This window comes from Arachis hypogaea, chromosome 11, assembly GCF_003086295.3.
Source record: "Arachis hypogaea cultivar Tifrunner chromosome 11, arahy.Tifrunner.gnm2.J5K5, whole genome shotgun sequence".
Lineage (NCBI taxonomy): Eukaryota > Viridiplantae > Streptophyta > Magnoliopsida > Fabales > Fabaceae > Arachis > Arachis hypogaea.
In genome coordinates, this window is record NC_092046.1 from 77850860 (window position 1) to 77868826 (window position 17967).

Here is a 17967-nt window from a genome sequence, read left to right on the forward strand (position 1 = left end):
TTGAAGGATTGAGCAATTTTAGTTTAGTGGTTGATTTAGTCAAGCGAATCAAGATTTGCTTGGGTGATTTGTGATTTGCAGAAGCTAAATTGCATGGAAAGTAAAGGGGATGGGGAAATTTACAGTAAACTAAAGAGCAGGAAAATAAAGGAGCTGAATCTTAAAGTGCAAGTAAATTAAATTGCAGAAACTTAAATTGCAAGTAATGTAAATGGCTGAAGCTTAAAGTGCAAGAAACGTAAATTGCTTGAATTGTAAAAGGGATTCGGAGTTGGGATTGCAGAAATTAAACAAGAACAAGTAAATTGCATTAAACAGTAAAAGAGAAAATTGAATTGCAGTGAAGTAGATCTTAAACAGAAGAGCAAAATGCTTTGAGAATTTAAAAACAAAGAAAGCAGTGCTTAATTTGCAGCAAAGTAAAAGAGGTTGAAGATCTCAGGGTAGAAGAGACTAGATAACAAGTCTAGATCTCAAATCCTTCCTTGATCCAACAAGAATAATTGCAAAAGAAACTGAAAAGTAAATTGCAGAATTAAAGAGAAGATGAAGCAGTAAAGTAAACAGAAATGGAAATTCAATTATGCAGAGAAAGTAAACAAGAGATCTCAAGGTGAGATTGAAACAGAAGTTCTTCAATTCTCCACCCAAGATCCAAAGCAAGAAAATAAAAGAGAGCTCAAGCAAGAACCAAGAAGAAGAGAGATCAATTCTCCTTCCAAGTTCTCAGAAATTACAAACTCAAAGCCAAAAGTTCAGAATTAAAATGAAAGCTCAAAAAGGAAAATTCAAAGTAAAAGTCTAGAGGTCAAAGAAGATCAAAATCCCAAAAGTTCAAAAGTCCTAATTACATCAAACTAACTCCTATTTATACACTTTCTATTCTTGGATTTTGGAATTTGGGTGGGCTTTTGATTTGGTGAAGAAATGAATTAAATTGGATTTTTAATCCAATTTTTAGCCCAAATTGCACCTCCAGGGGAAAGCTCAGTTGGAAAATCCAACTTAGCTTTCAAGCATGCTGCCATCCGTGCCAAAATTGGTGCGCCCAGCACTTGGTGGAGTGTGTGACACTAGAGCTCAGTTGGAATTTTGAACTGAGCTCTAGGTGTGTCAAAGTTGTGCGCTATGCTTCCTCCTTGGTGCGCCAAAATGCTTGTCACAGCCCCCTTGTTGCACCAAGATGCTTGCTCCTTGGTGTCATGACCGTGTCAAATTGTGGAGGCTTGGAGGGTTGATGCTCAGTTGGAAAAACCAACTGAGCTTTCCTTGCAGCGCCTTGCTTATGGCCTCAATGTCCCCAAGTTCGAATCCTGGTGGAGGAAGTCTTGGAGCTAGTTTCCTTGGATGAGTGGGTGCTCTTCCCTTGTGTTTCCAAGAGTTTCCAAGTTCGAAACTTGGCTCAAGCATTTAAGCTATTTCTCTTGATTTTTCCTTGCAAGGAGTAGCGTGTGGTTCCAAGTTCGAATCCTAGAGGAAGCATTTTGGCTTATTTTTCATGATTTTCCTTATGCCTAGCAATATAATGTAGCGCTCCATTAAGTAAAGCAATTGAGCGCCTTTGCCTCCATGGAGTAGCGCCTTCTTGTCATCCCTCAGGTGCAAGGCTTCATTTATGGGATTTTTGCTTTGAATTAATTTTTGAGAGCCCCCGATAAAGCTCACTTAGTTAACTGAGCTTTATGCCATTTCTTTGCTTTCTTTAGTGCTCAGTTAACTATTTGAACTTAACCTTGTACCTTGCCTTCCCCTTTCATTCCTTGTGAAGCTCAGTTTACTTTTCCAACTTAGCTTCTATTCTTCCTTGATTTTTGCCACGCTTTTCTTGTCTTGGCACGCTTGTTGCTTCCTTTGGGCACATTCCTTAGGCCACGCTTTTCTTATTTTCTTCTTTCTTCACCTATAAGTAATCAAAACAACCAATCAAAGTATCACCAAATTTACAAGGCTTATAAATCATTAAAAATCAATTAAATTTGGCTTCAACCTCATGATTTAGCATCAAATAAATGGTGGTTGTTTGAGTCAAAGAAGTCATGCATTTTCATTCCAAATTACTTACTTAGAATGCAAGAAAGTGCATAAAACCTAATAAAAACAAAGAAAAAGGCTAGTGAAACTAGGCCAAGATGACTTGTCATCACAACACCAAACTTAAAACTTGCTAGTCCCCAAGCAAGCAAAGAATTATGCATCAAAGGTTCTTTCAATTAGAATGGATTTGAAGAATACATGTGCTATCCTGTGAGTGAAGTGATTAAGTGACAGTGGGGTGAACTCTAAATTATATGCTCATGCAAGGGCTTCAGTGCTTACTAGTCCCCACATATTGGAAGTCTTAGGTCTTAGGACTTTCATCCAAATGGTATCATGGAGATCTCTTTATATGTAATCACCTTGAAGCAGCTTATGATTTCTATGTCTTGGCCTTGACTCTATGTGTCATGTCTCAAAGCGGCTCTTTAGATAAGCTTTCAATCAATACTCCTAAACCAGTTGGTTTTAAGGTATTAGGTGTTAAAGCACCCCTAAAGGATTTACTTGCTCAAGCCTCTCTCTTTGACACATTCGACCACAAGCATTTACTAGGATGACAACTCTTTGAGTTCTTGTTTCTTTCTTCTTTTCTGTCTAGTAATTGATGCTCAGAGCCTTGGGCCATGTTCTTTTGTTTCTTGTATTTTCTTTATTTTATTTTGTTTGCTGCTTCTTGGATCAATAAATGTTTGAGAATCTCCACAATACTTCTTTGAATTCTATGTCCTGCCTATGAGCTCCCATGCAAGTTTTCACAAGCATGCAACCTCAATGCATAATCATACAACTAGAACAACCACTTCTCCTAATCTTTTGCTTGCCTCAAAATGGTTTAATTCCTCAATCACTCTTTTCAAAGAACTATCATGTGGTGCCCCCCCCCCTTTTTTTTTTGAAATCTTGAGTGTATGCAAATTTGAAAAGTGTAGTGTTGTGATTAATCAAACATCTTAATTATTGAATTATAGAAAACTGTACTAAATAGACAGACAGACAGGGATATAATATCACTTTCAATCATAGCAATGTCTGATGCAAAATAATCACTTAACAACACAACCTTTTGGAGTTTACTGATGTGTATTTTCGGAAAACGAATTCCAAACACACAAAATTAACCGGCAAGTGCACCGGGTCGCATCAAGTAATAAAACTCACGGGAGTGAGGTCGATCCCACAGGGATTGAAGGATTGAGCAATTTCAGTTTAGTGGTTGATTTAGTCAAGCGAATCAAGATTTGGTTGAGTGATTTGTAATTAACAGAATTTAAATTGCATGAAATTAAAAGGGAGAAGGACAATTGCAGTAAATTAAAGAGCAGAGAAGGTAAATGTGCTAAATCTTAAAGAACAAGAAATTAAATGGCAGAAACTTAGAACGCAAGAAATATAAATTACAGAATCTTAAAGTGCAAGAAATGTAAATGGCTTGAATTGTAAAGGGAATTGGGAGTTGGATTTGCAGAAATTAAACAAGGAAAAGAAAAATTCAACAAACAGGAATGTAAAAGAAGGATTCAATTAAACCAGATCTTAAATGAAAATTAGAATAAGCTTGGTGTGACAACAAAACAAGGAAATTGAAATTGAAAGCTATAGATCTCAGGACTCAAGAGACTAGATAGCCAAGTCTAGATCTCACTGCCTTCCTAGATCCAGCAAGAACAATTGCAAAGGAAATAAAGAAATGTAAATTGCAGAAGAGTAGAAGCCGAAGCAGTTAACAGAAATGGAAATTCAATTATGCAGAAAATTAAACGAGATCTCAAGGTGAGATTGAAACAGAAGTTTTTCAATTCTCCACCCAAGATCCGAAACAAGAAAAGTAAAAAGTGCTCAAACAAGAACAAGGAAGAAGAGAGATCAATTCTCCTCCCTAATTCTCTTGAATTCTAAAAACAACAATGCAAAAATCTAAAGGTGAGCTCTCTGTAAGTGTTCCAAAAATTCTCTCCGAAAAAGCCCCCATAAAACTTAAATCCTAAGCTATTTATACACTTTCTTCAAATGGTCTTCAAGCCTTGAATTGGGCCTTTGCTCTTGATGGAATTGGGTTGATAAAGGCCTTGGTTGATTGCTCTTGGAGTTGGAGAAAGATCCATTGTGAACCGGGTTGAAATCATGAAAGTTTGAGTAAAAGTTTGAGGCAAACTTTTACTCAAACTTTTTATACCAGATGGCTTCACTTGCTGCTACCAACGTTTGGGCTAAAGTTTGAGGTCAAACTTTTGCTCAAACGTTGGCCCCCTTGTGTATATGTGTGGCGCCAACGTTTGCCAAAAAGCTTGAGGCAAACATTGGCGCAAACTTTTCTCCTCCAGGGTGTGCAAGTGTGGCGCCAACGTTTGCCAAAAAGTTTGAGGCAAACGTTGGCGCAAGCTTTTCTCCTCCAGGGTGTTGGTTTTGTGATGCCAACGTTTGCCAAAAAGTTTGAGGCAAACGTTGGCTCAAGCTTTTCTCCCAAAAGTTTGAGCTAAAGTTTGAGGCAAACTTTTGCTCAAGCTTTTTTCCTCTGGAGTGTTTTCAATTCTTCCAAAAGTTTGAGCTAAAGTTTGAGGCAAACTTTGGCTCAAACTTTTTTCTCTGGCATGTTTTCAACTCTTCTAAAAGTTTGAGCTAAAGTTTGAGGCAAACTTTGGCTCAAACTTTTTGTTCTCTCTTGCTCCTAGCCATTCTTTCTTCCTTCAACCTTCTTCAAAACTCTTTCCACCTATCATCAATCAATCAAAACAATCAAAGCTATGCCCCAAATCATGAGATTGTGTTTCTTTCATAATATATGACAATTATGGCATAAAATCTCATGAAAGTGCATGAATTCATACATGGTTGATTGAATCAAAGGAAACATGGAAATCTACCCAATTGGCTTGCTTATGGCTTAAGAAAGTGCATAAAATCAATTGAAAACAAAAGAAAAAGGCTAGTGAAACTAGGCTAAGATGACTTGTCATCACAACACCAAACTTAAAGTTTGCTTGTCCCCAAGCAAGAAAAGAATTATTGAGAAGAAAGAATGAAATAGAAGAGGATGTTCATGCTAGCAGAGTATTATTGGTAGTTCATGGGGTTTTATGTGGATATGTAAACACTCACTTCTTATTGACTTTTAGGCCTAGAAAGTCTCCTTCAAGCATCAGGCAACACACTGCTATGACCTCTCATTATTCCTTTGTCCTTGACTATTGTTTTTCTCTATAAGCTTTAGTTCAGTGTCATGTGTAACAAGTTCTTTTTTTTCTTTATACTTGACACATTATTCACTATAGACACTTGGCTCGTATTCCTTCTTAGAACATTGATGCCCAGCACCTCTTTGGGTTACTAAATGCCTTGTAGTTAGGTTGCTCTTGATAGTGGACTTTCAGCTGATGATCCCGAGTTAGTTAACTCAAGTCACCAAGTGTTGATGCACTCCAAAGAACTTAATAATCCAAGCAGATCCTAGTACAAAGACACCACAGGCATATATTCTAAGGTTCAAGCTATTGGTGTCTAGCTTTGTTTCTTTTTATTTTCTTTTGTTCTGTTGCCACTTTTTGGATTTTTCTTTTCTCTTTTTGTTTTTCTTTTTAACCAAGAACTTTTATTTGATTGAGATTCATAGACAGTAGGCCACTTTCTACTTAGAAGGAGACATCCTAGTTCTTTTATTCACTAAAAGTGAGCTATCATACAATCACACATACATACCACCACTTACTTTTATTGTACTTCTATCTAACAGAGAACTATCTCACTTCACATTCAAACATTTCTTTTATTGAATTAAAGATGCAGGGGACAAAACATGCTTTTTGTTAAGTGAAAGTAAACACACAAGCACATACTTAGGCTAGCTTACTTATTTTAAATTGAAACAAAAATGATGCAAAGACTACTAAACTAACAGTTACTGTTAAGATGGGCATATTCACACTTCCAATTTAGAGCAATTCAATGCTGATGGAGTTAAGTGACAATACAACCTCCTGGTGGCTTCTTCTTCTTTCTCTCAGCTAATGGTGTGTAGTCCTCCCAAGAGAGTGATTGAATTCCTGCAGTGTTAATGAAAGTTGCTTGTTTCCTAAGCCCTTAGATGACTAGTTAGTGTGCAAGACTTTCTTGTAGGCGTTTGAACTTACTTTGGTGTGTGAACACCAAACTTAGTCCCTTGCCATGTTTCTTATGCATTAAAATAACCATATGTGAAAGCTTAAGTCTTTGCTAAAGGTAATAAAACTAAAAACTAGGAACAGACAATGATTAAATGATTTATCAGATTGCTTGGAGCTAGTAACCCTTTGTGCAGAAGGTGAGAATGTGCTTTTAAATGAGATTTTGGTGGAACACCAAACTTAGAATCCTTTATTCTCCCTTAAATTGTTTTGGTGTGAAACACCAAACTTAGCTCCTTGCAATACATACCAATCATTTAACCTTTTTATTGAAATAGCTATGAAAAAAAAATTACCTCAGGTTGGGTTGCCTCCCAACAAGCGCTTCTTTATTGTCATTAGCTTGACATCCTTCAATTCTTTTCAAGAAGGTTGTAGGCTCTGAACCTCTTTTTCCTTATCCCATTGTCCTCCTAAGTACAACTTTGCTATGTGACCATTTGCTGTGAATTGACTCTTTGTTGCTTCATCTAGCAATTCAATACTCCCATAAGGAAAAACCTTTGTCACCAAGTATGGGCCAGTCCACTTAGACTTATGTTTGCCAGGGAAGATCTTAAGCCTTGAGTTATACAGGAGCACTTGCTGTCCTGGCTTGAACTCCTTCTTTGTGATCTTCTTATCATGCCACCTCTTAGCTCTTTCCTTGTATATCTTAGCACTCTCATAGGCTTCTAGTCTGAATTCATCCAACTCATTTAGTTGTAGCAACCTTTTCTCTCCTATAGCTTGGGACTCAAGGTTGAGGAGTTTAGTGGCCCAAAAAGCTTTGTGTTCAAGCTCTACAGGGAGGTGGCAGGATTTGCCATACAATAGCTGAAAGGGTGACTTGCCAATAGGAGTTTTGAAAGCTGTCCTATATGCCCATAATGCATCTTCTAGCTTCCTAGCCCAATCTTTTCTTGTGCTTCCCACTGTTTTCTCTAGGATCTTCTTTAATTCCCTATTTGCTAGTTCAGCCTGGCCATTAGTCTGAGGGTGGTAAGGTGTGGCTACTTTATGGATTACTCCATATTTGTGGAGGAGTTTCTCCATCTGTTTGTTGCAAAAGTGACCACCACCATCACTAACAAGACCCTTGGGCACTCCATATCTTGTGAAAATATGCTTTTTAAGGAATTGGAGGACAATCTGTGCATCACAGGTGGTTGTGGCTATGGCTTCCACCCACTTTGAGACGTACTCCACTGCTACTAAGATATATCTGAAAGAATAGGAAGGGGGAAAGGGTCCCATGAAATCAATTCCCCATAGATCAAATAATTCTAATTCCAAGATGAAGTTTTGAGGCATCTCATTCCTTCTTGTCAATCCTCCTGCTCTCTGGCATTCATTACATTGGTGAACATACTCTCTGGCATCCTTGAAGATAGTTGGCCAATAGAAGCCACTCTGCAGTATCTTTGCAGCTGTTCTTTCTGGGCCAAAGTGTCCACTATAAGCTGAACCATGGCAATGCCACAAGATATCCCTCATTTCACTCTCAGGAACACACCTTCTAATTACTCCATCAGAACATCTCTTGAACAGGAAGGGTTCATCCCATAAAAATTTCCTTCCCTCGTTGATTAACTTCTTCACTTGTTGCTTAGAGAACTCTTGAGGTATCTTCCTACCCACTTTGTAGTTTGCTATGTCAGCAAACCAAGGTGCTTGCTGGATCTGCAAAAGGTGCTCATCTGGGAAGCTTTCATTCACGGGCTGGGAGGCTTTTTGAATTGTTTCTTGTGGTAGCCTTGACAAATGATCAGCAACCTGGTTCTCAGTGCCCTTCCTGTCCTTTACCTCAATATCAAACTCTTGTAGGAGTAATATCCACCTGATAAGTCTTGGTTTAGCATCCTGCTTTGACATCAAATACTTAAGGGCAGCATGGTCAGTATAAACCACAATTTTGGATCCTATCAAGTATAATCTAAACTTATCAAATGCATAGACTACAGCTAACAATTCCTTTTCTGTTGTAGTGTAATTTTTTTGGGCCTCATTCAACACTTTACTTGCATAATATATGACATGATGCATGTTTCCCTTCTTTTGTCTAAGTACAGCACCAATTGCAAGGTCACTTGCATCACACATGAGTTTAAAAGGCAGTTCCCAATCTGGGGGTGTGATGATTGGTGCTGTTGTGAGTCTGTTTTTTAAAGTTTCAAAGGCATGCCGGCAGTTTTCATCAAACACAAAAGGATTATCTAGCATTAATAGATTACTCAAAGGCTTGGCTATTTTTGAAAAATCCTTGATAAATCTTCTATAAAATCCTGCATGCCCCAAGAAACTTCTAACAGATTTCACATTAGCTGGTGGAGGGAGTTTTTCTATGATCTCAACCTTTGCCTTGTCAACCTCTATCCCTTTTCTTGAAACCTTATGACCAAGAACAATTCCCTCGGGTACCATGAAATGGCACTTCTCCCAGTTCAAAACCAAATTAGTTTCTTGGCATCGTTTCAAGACAAGAGTTAGATGGTTCAGACAAGTGTTGAAATTATCACCAAAAACAGAAAAGTCATCCATGAAGACCTCTAAAAATTTTTCAACCATATCAGAGAAAATGGAAAGCATACACCTCTGAAATGTGGCTGGGGCGTTGCATAACCCAAATGGCATACTCCTGTATGCAAAAACTCCGAATGGACATGTGAAGGCGGTCTTCTCTTGGTCCTTGGGATCTACCACGATTTGATTGTACCCAGAATACCCGTCCAAAAAGCAATAATAGGCATGGCCGACCAATCTCTCCAGCATCTGATCAATAAATGGGAGAGGGAAATGATCTTTCCTTGTGACAACATTCAATCTTCTATAGTCTATGCACATTCTCCACCCAGTCACTGTTCTAGTAGGGATCAACTCATTCTTCTCATTAGTGATGACCGTCATTCCTCCTTTCTTTGGTACAACTTGAACCGGGCTCACCCATGAGCTGTCAGATAGTGGGAAGATTATCCCTGCATTCCACAACTTCATTACTTCCTTCTGGACAACTTCCTTCATTGTGGGATTTAGCCTTCTTTGAGGTTGAACCACTGGTTTGGAATTGTCCTCCAAGAGGATCTTATGCATACACATTGCAGGGCTGATGCCTTTCAGATCATCAATGGTCCATCCCAAAGCATCTTTGTGAGCTTTGAGTACATCAAGAAGTTCTCCTTCTTCTTTTTTTGTCAGGGATGAATTAATGATCACTGGGAAGCTTTCCGATGTGCCAAGGAATGCATATTTGAGATGGGTGGGTAATGGCTTCAGTTCTTGTTTTCGTACTTCTTCCTTCTTGTCTTGTTTTTCATCTTGCTCAATAGAAGTCTCAGCTACTTGTTCCTCTGTCATCCCTTGATTTCCTTCTTGCTCTTGAGGATTTTCTTCCAGCATTTCTTCCACCAAACTCTCTATCATATCCACTCTCATGTAATCCTCTTGCTCAGGAATGTGTTGCATTGACTTGAAAACATTTATGACCATTCGTTCATTGTGGACCCTGAAGATCATTTCTCCTTTTTCTACATCAATGATGGCTCTTGCTGTGGCTAGAAATGGCCTTCCCAAAATGATTGAATTGTTTCCTTCCTCTTCAGTATCCAAAATCACAAAATCTGCTGGGAAAATAAACTCCCCAACCTTCACCAACAGATTCTCCACAATTCCATTGGGTGTTTTGATTGATCTGTCAGCCATGACCAACGACATCCTGGTGGGTTTAAGTTCTTCTATGGCAAGCTTTCTCATCATTGAAAGAGGTATTAAGTTGATACTGGCACCAAGGTCACAGAGAGCTTTGTTGAGAACTATTCTGCCAATGGTGCATGAGACTACAAAGCTTCCTGGATCCTTGAGTTTTGGTGGAATGCCCCTTTGAATCACAGCACTGCATTCCTCGGTGAGTAACACGGTTTCCTTCTCAAGCCAACTTCTTTTCTTGTTGATAAGCTCCTTCAAAAACTTGGCATACAAAGGCATTTGCTCAAGTGCTTCAGCTAAGGGAATATTGATCTCCAGCTTTTTGAAAGTCTCAAGGAACTTATGAAAATGTTGGTCCTTAGTCTCTTTGCTGAATCTCTGGGGATATGACAGTGGAGGTGTGATGCTCTTTCCTACTTGTTGCTGGCCCTGAATCACTTCTTTTGAATTGTGTGGTTGGTTGTTCTTCTCTTTGAGTTTCTCAGTGCTCTTGTTTGGCATCACAACTTGATCCTTGGCTTCATCTGCATTTGTTTGTTTTTCATCTTCTATTGGTCTTCTGCTGCTCTCTGCTTGCTTCTTTGTAGTGTCATTGTTGCTCATCAATGTTCTCCCACTCCTTAATTGTATCGCCTTGCATTCTTCCTTAGGATTTGGGATTGTGTCACTCAACAGTGAGCTTGAAGGTCTCTCAACAGAAATCTGCTTAGAGATTTGCCCAATCTGCCTCTCTAGGCTCTTCATGGAGGCTTCATGGTTCTTGGTTGTCATTTCCTGGTGTTTCCACATTTTGTCTATCAAGGTTTCCAAGTTGGTGAGTCTTTGAGATTCAGGTGATGCTTGTGGTGGGTTGTGAGATGTGGATGGTGGATGGTGGGCATTTTGGTTGGTGGGTTGGTTATTGGATTGGTAATGGTTGGGATTGGGGTAGTTGTTTTGAGGTTTTCTGTAAGGGTTTTGGTTAGTTTGCTGCTGGTTGTGGTTTTGGTTGTTTCTTGAAGTGTTTTGGTTTGAGTTCCTCTGCCATGGTTGTTGGTTCTGGTTGTGATTATCTCCCCATCTGAGGTTTGGGTGGTTCTTCCAGGATGGATTGTATGTGTCACCATACACTTCATTCTGTCCAGAATTTTGGTTGTGCATGTATTGGACTTGTTCTTGCTGCTGTTCCTCTTGAGTTTCTTCATTTTTCCCCATGTGGATGATGGTTGGCTTGTGTTAACTGCTGCAACTTGGAGGCTATCAATCCTCTTGGCCATTTGCTCAAATTGTTGTTGAATTTGCTGCTGCATCATCTTGGTTTGAGCCAAGATTGAGTCCACTCCTTCTAACTCCATTACTCCTCTCCTTTGTGATGGTTGGCGTTGCCTTTGATGCGCAAAGAAATACTGATTATTAGCCACTATGTCAATAAGATTTTGAGCTTCTTCTGCTGTTTTCATCAGTTGCAATGATCCTCCAACTGAGTGGTCAAGTGATTCTTGAGCCTTTAGAGTGAGTCCTTCATAGAAGTTCTGTAGCTTGTCCCACTCAGTGAACATTTCTGGTGGACATTTCCTCAGCAGAGCCTTGTATCTCTCCCATGCTTCATACAGATTTTCAGCATCCAATTGCGTGAATGTTTGCACCTCAGTCTTCAGCATGATAACTCTTTGAGGTGGATAAAATTTGGCTAGAAATTTAGTCACCAAGTCATCCCAACTAGTGATGCTTCCTTGGGGAAAAGTTTCAAGCCATTGTGCGGCCTTGTCCCTTAATGAGAACGGGAACAGCAGAAGCTTGTAAGTTTCAGGATTCACGCCATTGGATTTGACAGTGTCACAAATCCTTAAGAAGGTAGATAGATGTTGATTTGGATCCTCCAATGGTCCTCCCCCAAACGAGCAGTTGTTTTGGACCAATGTGATGAGTTGTGGCTTCAGTTCAAAGTTATTTGCATTGACATTAGGGGTGAGAATGCTGCTTCCACAATGTCTAGCATTTGCAAAGGTATAGAAGGCCAGTACTCTCCTCTGTTGTGGGTTATTGTTGACCCCTCCTCCTGGATTAGATGGATCTCCTTCCATCTCGTGATATTCTTCCTCAGATTCTTCCTCTCCAACAATATTTTTTCCTCTTTCAGCTCTTCTTAACCTTCTAAGAGTTCTCTGGTCAGTTTTAGATAAAACAGGAATGGATCTCCCTGTACCTGACATACAAATAAAACAAAAGAAACACCACCAGTAACACTTCAATCTATTGCTAGAATGAAGTTTAGTTTAAGCAAAATTTCAAACAGTTAGTGTGTTAGTCAAAAATTAGAGAAACAGAAAAGAAAAAGTGCTTGATCTAGATCTCCACTTCACGTAATCATTGTCAATCTATTTCAATCCCTGGCAACGGTGCCAAAAACTTGATGTGTATTTTCGGAAAACGAATTCCAAACACACAAAACTAACCGGCAAGTGCATCGGGTCACATCAAGTAATAAAACTCACGGGAGTGAGGTCGATCCCACAGGGATTGAAGGATTGAGCAATTTCAGTTTAGTGGTTGATTTAGTCAAGCGAATCAAGATTTGGTTGAGTGATTTGTAATTAACAGAATTTAAATTGCATGAAATTAAAAGGGAGAAGGACAATTGCAGTAAATTAAAGAGCAGAGAAGGTAAATGTGCTGAATCTTAAAGAACAAGAAATTAAATGGTAGAAACTTAAAACGCAAGAAATGTAAATTGCAGAATCTTAAAGTGCAAGAAATGTAAATGGCTTGAATTGTAAAGGGAATTGGGAGTTGGATTTGCAGAAATTAAATAAGGAAAAGAAAAATTCAACAAACAGGAATGTAAAAGAAGGATTCAATTAAACCGAATCTTAAATGAAAATTAGAATAAGCTTGGTGTGACAACGAAACAAGGAAATTGAAATTGAAAGCTATAGATCTCAGGACTCAAGAGACTAGATATCCAAGTCTAGATCTCACTGCCTTCCTAGATCCAGCAAGAACAATTGCAAAGGAAATAAAGAAATGTAAATTGCAGAAGATTAGAAGCCGAAGCAGTTAACAGAAATGGAAATTCAATTATGCAGAAAATTAAACGAGATCTCAAGGTGAGATTGAAACAGAAGTTCTTCAATTCTCCACCCAAGATCCGAAACAAGAAAAGTAAAAAGTGCTCAAACAAGAACAAGGAAGAAGAGAGATCAATTCTCCTCCCTAATTCTCTTGAATTCTAAAAACAACAATGCAAAAATCTAAAGGTGAGCTCTCTGTAAGTGTTCCGAAAATTCTCTCCAAAAAAGCCCCCATAAAACTTAAATCCTAAGCTATTTATACACTTTCTTCAAATGGTCTTCAAGCCTTGAATTGGGCCTTTGCTCTTGATGGAATTGGGTTGATAAAGCCCTTGGTTGATTGCTCTTGGAGTTGGAGAAAGATCTATTGTGAACCGGGTTGAAATCATGAAAGTTTGAGTAAAAGTTTGAGGCAAACTTTTACTCAAACTTTTTATACCAGATGGCTTCACTTGCTGCTACCAACGTTTGGGCTAAAGTTTGAGGTCAAACTTTTGCTCAAACGTTGGCCCCCTTGTGTATATGTGTGGCGCCAACGTTTGCCAAAAAGCTTGAGGCAAACATTGGCGCAAACTTTTCTCCTCCAGGGTGTGCAAGTGTGGCGCCAACGTTTGCCAAAAAGTTTGAGGCAAACGTTGGCGCAAGCTTTTCTCCTCCAGGGTGTTGGTTTTGTGATGCCAACGTTTGCCAAAAAGTTTGAGGCAAACGTTGGCTCAAGCTTTTCTCCCAAAAGTTTGAGCTAAAGTTTGAGGCAAACTTTTGCTCAAGCTTTTTTCCTCTGGAGTGTTTTCAATTCTTCCAAAAGTTTGAGCTAAAGTTTGAGGCAAACTTTGGCTCAAACTTTTTTCTCTGGCATGTTTTCAACTCTTCTAAAAGTTTGAGCTAAAGTTTGAGGCAAACTTTGGCTCAAACTTTTTGTTCTCTCTTACTCCTAGCCATTCCTTCTTCCTTCAACCTTCTTCAAAACTCTTTCCACCTATCATCAATCAATCAAAACAATCAAAGCTATGCCCCAAATCATGAGATTGTGTTTCTTTCATAATATATGACAATTATGGCATAAAATCTCATGAAAGTGCATGAATTCATACATGGTTGATTGAATCAAAGGAAACATGGAAATCTACCCAATTGGCTTGCTTATGGCTTAAGAAAGTGCATAAAATCAATTGAAAACAAAAGAAAAAGGCTAGTGAAACTAGGCTAAGATGACTTGTCATCATTTACTTGCTTTCCTCCTTCTCATCATCATTGCTGGTTTTTGGCATTCCTCTTTCATTTCTTTGGGTGATGATGCTTAATCCTTCCAAAAGCTTGTATGACACTCTGCAATGATATTGAAAGTTGCTTGTTCCCAAGCACTTGAAAAATGGTCAACGTGCATGAATTATTTATGGGCTTTTGAACTTACTTTGGTGTGGGAACACCAAACTTAGTACCTTGCCAATGGTTCTCATGCATCAAATTAACCATGTGTGAAACCTTTTTTTTTCTTTTTCAAAAGCAATAAAACTGAAAACTAGGAAACAGCAGAATAGTTAGCTAGTTTTTCTAAATGCTTGAAGCTAGCATTATGCAGAAGGTGAGAATGTATTTTATGATGGGATTTTGGTGGAACACCAAACTTAGAATCCTTCATTCTCCCTTAGATTGTTTTGGTGTGCAACACCAAACTTAGCTTCTTGCAATATAGATAAAACTAATCAACCTTTTTATTGAAATAGCTATGAAAAGAAAGTTACCTCAGGTTGGGTTACCTCCCAACAAGCGCTTCTTTATTGTCACTAGCTTGACATCCTCCATTCTTTGATCATGGAGGTTGAAAATCCTGTTTCCTTTGATTTTCTCCTCTCACTATGGACTTCCCTCCGGTCTCCTCCATTTTTTGGTGCCCTTCTTCAGAAATTACAGAGGTTGAGAACTCTCTCCTGGTTCATGTCATACAACCAAAATAGCAAAGATACACAGAGCACTTTGTAGCTTGAGTGCAGTGAGAGTTAGTAGAGACAAAATCTTAAACAGTTAGTGTGCAAGTTAGAAATAAAGAAAATGAACAAAAATAAAGAAAAAGTGCTTAATCTAGACCACCACCTTACTTAATCATTGTCAATCTAATCAATCCCCAGTAACGGCGCCAAAAACTTGATGTGTGGAAAACGATCCAACACAAAACTCACCAGCAAGTGTACCGGGTCGCATCAAGTAATAATAACTCACATGAGTGAGGTCGATCCCACAGGGATTGAAGGATTGAGCAATTTTAGTTTAGTGGTTGATTTAGTCAAGCGAATCAAGATTTGGTTGAGTGATTTGTGATTTGCAGAAGCTAAATTGCATGGAAAGTAAAGGGGAAGGGGAAATTTGCAGTAAACTAAAGAGCAGGAAAATAAAGGAGCTGAATCTTAAAGTGCAAGTAAATTAAATTGCAGAAACTTAAATTGCAAGTAATGTAAATGGCTGAAGCTTAAAGTGCAAGAAACGTAAATTGCTTGAATTTTAAAAGGGATTGGGAGTTGGGATTGCAGAAATTAAACAAGAACAAGTAAATTGCATTAAACAGTAAAAGAGAAAATTGAATTGCAGTGAAGTAGATCTTAAACAGAAGAGCAAAATGCTTTGAGAATTTAAAAACAGAGAAAGCAGTGCTTAATTTGCAGCAAAGTAAAAGAGGTTGAAGATCTCAGGGTGGAAGAGACTAGATAACAAGTCTAGATCTCCAATCCTTCCTTGATCTAACAAGAATAATTGCAAAAGAAACTGAAAAGTAAATTGCAGAATTAAAGAGAAGATGAAGCAGTAAAGTAAACAGAAATAGAAATTCAATTATGCAGAGAAAGTAAACAAGAGATCTCAAGGTGAGATTGAAACATAAGTTCTTCAATTCTCCACCCAAGATCCAAAGCAAGAAAATAAAAGAGAGCTCAAGCAAGAACCAAGAAGAAGAGAGATCAATTCTCCTTCCAAGTTCTCAGAAATTACAAACTCAAAGCCAAAAAGTTCAGAATTAAAATGAAAGCTCAAAAAGGAAAATTCAAAGTAAAAGTCTAGAGGTCAAAGAAGATCAAAATCCCAAAAGTTCAAAAGTCCTAATTACATCAAACTAACTCCTATTTATACACTTTCTATTCTTGGATTTTGGAATTTGGGTGGGCTTTTGATTTGGTGAAGAAATGAATTAAATTGGGATTTTTGGGATTTTTGCTTTGAATTAATTTTTGAGAGCCCCCGATAAAGCTCACTTAGTTAACTGAGCTTTATGCCATTTCCTTGCTTTCTTTAGTGCTCAGTTAACTATTTGAACTTAGCCTTGTACCTTGCCTTCCCCTTTCATTCCTTGTGAAGCTCAGTTTACTTTTCCAACTTAGCTTCCATTCTTCCTTGATTTTTGCCACGCTTTTCTTCTCTTGGCACGCTTGTTGCTTTCTTTGGGCACATTCCTTAGGCCACGCTTTTCTTATTTTCTTCTTTCTTCACTTATAAGTAATCAAAACAACCAATCAAAGTATCACCAAATTTACAAGGCTTATAAATCATTAAAAATCAATTAAATTTGGCTTCAACCTCATGATTTAGCATCAAATAAATGGTGGTTGTTTGATTCAAAGAAGTCATGCATTTTCATTCCAAATTACTTACTTAGAATGCAAGAAAGTGCATAAAACCTAATAAAAACAAAGAAAAAGGCTAGTGAAACTAGGCCAAGATGACTTGTCATCACAACACAAAACTTAAAACTTGCTAGTCCCCAGGCAAGCAAAGAATTATGCATCAAAGGTTCTTTCAATTAGAATGGATTTGAAGAATACATGTGCTATCCTGTGAGTGAAGTGATTAAGTGACAGTGGGGTGAACTCTAAATTATATGCTCATGCAAGGGCTTCAGTGCTTACTAGTCCCCACATATTGGAAGTCTTAGGTCTTAGAACTTTCATCCAAATGGTATCATGGAGATCTCTTTATATGTAATCACCTTGAAGCAGCTTATGATTTCTATGTCTTGGCCTTGACTCTAAGTGTCATGTCTCAAAGCGGCTCTTTAGATAAGCTTTCAATCAATACTCCTAAACGAGTTGGTTTTTAGGTGTCCTCCTCGGGATAGCATCATTTAAAGAACGAGGGTCAGCAGAAAAAAAAAAGAAAAAAAAACCGGAAAAAAACTGGAGGAGCTTGCCAAAGATGAGGCCATTACGGCTCGCCTTTAGGTGTCCTCCTCGAGATAGCGTCATTTAAAGAACGAGAGTCAGCAGAACGTAAAAAAAATAAAAGGAAAAAAACCGGAAAAAAATCCGGGAAAAAACTGTGAAAAAAAAAAACGGAGGAGCTTCCCAAAGATGAGGCCATTACGGCTCGCTTTTACGTTTCCTCCTCGGGATATCGTCATTTAAAGAACGAGGGTCAGCACAACGTAAAAAAAAAAAAAAGGAAAAAACCAGAAAAAAACATACCGAAAAAAAAATCCGGAGGAGCTTGCCAAAAAATGAGGCCATTACGGCTCGCCTTTAGGTGTCCTCCTCGGGATAGCGTCATTTAGAGAACGAGGGTCAGCAGAACGTAAAAAAAAAATGGAAAAAACCGGAAAAAAAATTCGGGAAAAAACTGTGAAAAAAAAACGGAGGAGCTTCCCAAAGATGAGGCCATTACGGCTTGCTTTTACGTTTCCTCCTCGGGATAGCGTCATTTAAAGAACGAGAGTCAGCACAACGTAATAAAAAAATAAAAGAGAAAAAAACCGAAAAAAAATCCAGGAAAAAACTGTGAAAAAAAACCCACGGAGCTTCCCAAAGATGAGGCTATTACGGCTTGCTTTTACGTTTCCTCCTCGGGATAGCGTCATTTAAAGAACGAGGGTCAGCACAACGTTAAAAAAAAAAACTGGAAAAAAGCGAAAAAAAACTGTGAAAAAAACCGGAGGAGCTTGCCAAAGATGAGGCCATTACGGGTCGCCTTTAGGTGTCCTCCTCGTGATAGCGTCATTTAAAGAACAAGGGTCAGCAGAACGTAAAAAAAAAAAAAAAAAAAAAAAACGGAAAAAAAATCTGGGA